Genomic DNA, 3,989 nt, shown 5'->3' with positions numbered 1-3,989 from the left:
GAGAGAATAACATGACTCCTCCTCAAGGCTGGGTGGGAAGGATGGAGAAGAAGGAAGTCTCAATAGCCGCATACCGTGGGGTGGTGAGGGTACACAGACTAAGACTGACCTAGCCTTTTCCCAGCCCCAGAGTGCTGCTTATCTCCAGTGAATAATTTCCGTCCGACACTTAAAACCCAGGTTTAGTGGCACCCCAGGTTGGCAGCCATTTCTCGTTTATTACCGCTAATCCCCAGGATAGGCCCACACGGTTTGCATTAGGATCTCGACCTGTATTCATGATTTGAGCTAAGGAGCAGGTGGATTAAGCGGTCAGTCTAATGTCACGCAGCTCGGCTGTGGCGGAGCCGGGACACATCCCTGTGTGGCTGATTCTGAGCCTCCAAAAGCTAACAAGGTCCCTTATGGACAATGGCTGATAAATGTTTGTGACTATAGTCTACACTGAGAGATGAGGTTTTTTTTTTTTTTTTGTTTTTTGTTTTTAATCTTCCTGAGTATCCTTTTGCACCCCAGGGGGCGGGGCCAATGCATCCCGGGGGCGGGGCCAGTGCCTTCTCCCCCACAGGGCAGTTGCACATTGTCATTCATGACGTTGTGATCCAGTGGTCCAGTTGTGCATTCTGGGAGGCTTGACGGGAGATGCTGTGGAGGAGGGAGAGGGGGACATTTCCCGCACCTCATTCTTCACCTGCCTCCTACCCAAAGGCCACTTCTCCAGCCTGCATGACCTCCTTGCCTGGGATCCTTCTGTGACTGCCAATAATACCCTTGGCTTCCCTGTCCCTACTTCTGAGCCTTTGTTTTTCAACCCTTACTGGATTCACCTTCAAGTAAGTAAGCTATTTCTCTTGCTCTCTCACTCTCCCTCCCCCGAGATACACACACACACACACACACACACACACACACACCTAGAGAGAGTAATTAAAAGACAGTTACCTTCTTCCACGCCCTGCATGGCTCTATTTACTGAATAAGCAAAATTTACACATAACCTGTCTTTTGCCAAAAGAAAAATGTTCCAGGCTATTCCTAGAGAGAGCCACAGAAACCCTGCCGACCAACCATGTCTTTTAAAAAGGGAAAAGAAGCTGAGGTTAGGAAAAGAGGCAGTGGGGCTAGCCCCTTGAGTGGGTTGGTAAGCTCATTGAAGAATCAGGGCTGTTAGTCATACAAGGACTGGGGGTGTGCTGAGCTCTGCTGGGGGTCCCTTTTCTAGGTAAAAAATACCCAGTGGGAGATGAACTTCCTAACAGGGTTTTTCCTCTCCCTGGCTCCTTCTCAGCTCTGTTGTCCAAGCCCACGGCCTTACATGCGGCCAGGGTTTCTGGAAGCCTCGCTTGTCAGGGCAGGAAGGGCCCCAGCAATTGCTCAGTCCAACCTTTTTATTTAACAGGCAAGGAAGCCATCTCCAGCAATGCCTCATACCGTTAAATCAGCACGGGTTGATTCACAGCTCCTTAACTCGGGCGAGAACTTTCAAGAAAAGCAGTCAAACCCGTCCCTGCCAAGAGGCAATCCACACAGCCCGGTGCCTGTGGTTGCCTCTCAGAACATCCCTGAGAGGCAAGAGGCACCCAGCTGTGCCCACCCTAGCTCCCCTAGCCTACAAAACGTGACATCCAGCGTTATGGGGGGGGGGGGGGAAGAGGGATGACCCAAGGTCATACTCTGATCCTAAGAACCAGGTCTCTCTGAGAATGGAGATTGCTGACCAAGATGAGAAGAAGCCAAACTTAGGGCAACGACTTCATATCCTCATCGGCTACAGCTCCTGTCCCAGTCTCTGTGGGCATGACCTCCAACGTGGGAGCACATCCCTGGGAGTTAAAAGGAGAAAGTGGAAGGTTGGGGGGGGGGAATCCGATAATATCCATTTATAGGTCTCTTTATAGTCATTAAATTTTTTGCTTTTCATAATTTAATATCATGGCTTTCAGTATTATATGAGTAAAACTTAAAAATTAATACACTTATTTTAGAAGGCGTACAAGTCCAAAAAAGGTTCTTAGCCCACTGTGTTGGGGTAACTCTGAAAGCAGAATCCACTCATTATAAGGGGCTTTTTGAATCCTAACCAGTCTTGTGGCAATTTTCCCAAGGCAAGGCCAGGCCAACCCAGAGCAGCCAGAGAGCCAGTGGTGTTGCTGTGGCTTCAACTGGGATCGCAGAAAGGTTTTTATTGGGGATGGGAGTCAAGCATAGCTCCCAAATTAGAAAGCATGGTCTGGAAATACTGTAGCCCACCCATTCATGACCAGGTCCCGGTGTGCAGAGCCAGCACAGTGAAGCCCAGAAAAACCACTGTGGCATGAGCTTTCTCTACTGCAGGAGCAGAGAAGCCCAGAGTGACCCCCATAAGCATGGTGTGCAGAAGAGACCCATGGGGAAGGCTGTGCTATATGCTAGGTGGACAGCACACTTCCCCAGCTTGCCCCAGGAATACCCTCCCTCTGCTTCCCAGGCACTGGGATTACAAGCTGGACACCATACCTGACTGACATTTATATGGGGGCTGCAGACCCAACCTCTGGTTCTTGTGCTTGCACAGTGAGTGCTTTAGTCACTGAGTGAGTATCTCCCTGGCCCCCTATTCCACCCTAATCCAAATGACCAACTGGGGGGTCAAGCCATTAAGACGTGAGCCCCTGGGGACATTTTAGATGCAAACCACTACTCAAGGTTGTTTATATCACGCAGTATAGTGTTAATGCCATGTAAATAAACAGTGGTTATATTGGTTAAGGAATAATAACAAGAAGAAGAAGCCTTGGGGCTGAGGGAATGGCTCAGTGGGCAAAGCCTTCCTATACAAGAGGAAGGGCCTGAGTTCAGATCCCCAGCACCCACATAACACCCACATAAATGATCTACAGGCCCACTGTAGTTCCAGTGCTGGGACATGGACTCTCCAGAGAAAGCTGGCTGAGTGGGGGTGAACTGATGAGCTCTGGGTTAGTGGGAGGGAGGCCCTGCCTCGACATATAAGGAGGAGAGTGATTAATTAATATGTCCTGTATCAAAGGGCTGGAGAGATGGCCCAGTGGTTAAGAGCACCGACTGCTCTTGAGGTCCTGAGTTCAGGTCCCAGCGACCACATGGTGGCTCACAACCATCAGTAATGGGATCCGATGCCCTCTTCTGGAGTGTCTGAAGACAGTGACAGTGCACTCATATATATAAAATGAGTAAAAACAAAAGCAACAATGACAAAAAAAAAAATTCCATGTCGACTTCAGGGTTACACACTCCCACACACCTGCACACACTTACTCACATATATACACAGATTCTTAGACCTACATGTATGTCATCGTGCTTATACAATCCCACGTATACCATACACACATGGGGAAAATAAAAGCAAGCTTTGTAAATGTATACATGCTCAGTACCGGTGCAGTGGTCGGTAGGTTCCTTGGTCACTGAACCCACCAAGGACAGCTCTGTATCCCTTTCTGATGGCTAAAAATGGCTAAAGAAAAGAGGAAGACTACAGACCAAGGATGGGGAATCTCAGGACTCACATGCTGCTGCAAGAGGAAAAGGTTTTCCCTTTGAAATGCCTTCCTATTGGCCATGGGCCTCATTGCTCTATTTTAGTTTCTGGGTAATAAACCAGTGAATTACCTAGTGGGCTATTTTAGCCAGGGATGTTGGCTGCTGACGACAGTCCCCAGGTGATTTGCACCAATTGGAATTCTCCAAGGTCATTGCTATTATCACTGATCAGGAGTTCATCCTGGGAGAATTCGGTCTGTGCTGATTTAAGAACCAAGCCCAGAGCCAGTGCCACGGGGGCAAATGTTTAGCCTGATGAAGAGAACAGGCAAGAGTCCAGCCTCTTCTCCCACAGTCAGGCCAGAGCTTATTTAAGAGGAGCAGAAGTTAAAAGTGCAAGAGGAACATTTGCTTGTTTAATTGACCATAGATTTTTTTTTTCCTGGCGATAATTTGCAGTGAGATACAGGACTTTTTCAAGGTCA

Source organism: Mus pahari, chromosome 18, assembly GCF_900095145.1.
Source record: "Mus pahari chromosome 18, PAHARI_EIJ_v1.1, whole genome shotgun sequence".
Classification (NCBI taxonomy): Eukaryota; Metazoa; Chordata; class Mammalia; order Rodentia; family Muridae; genus Mus; species Mus pahari.
Note: the sequence above shows the minus strand (reverse complement) of the source record.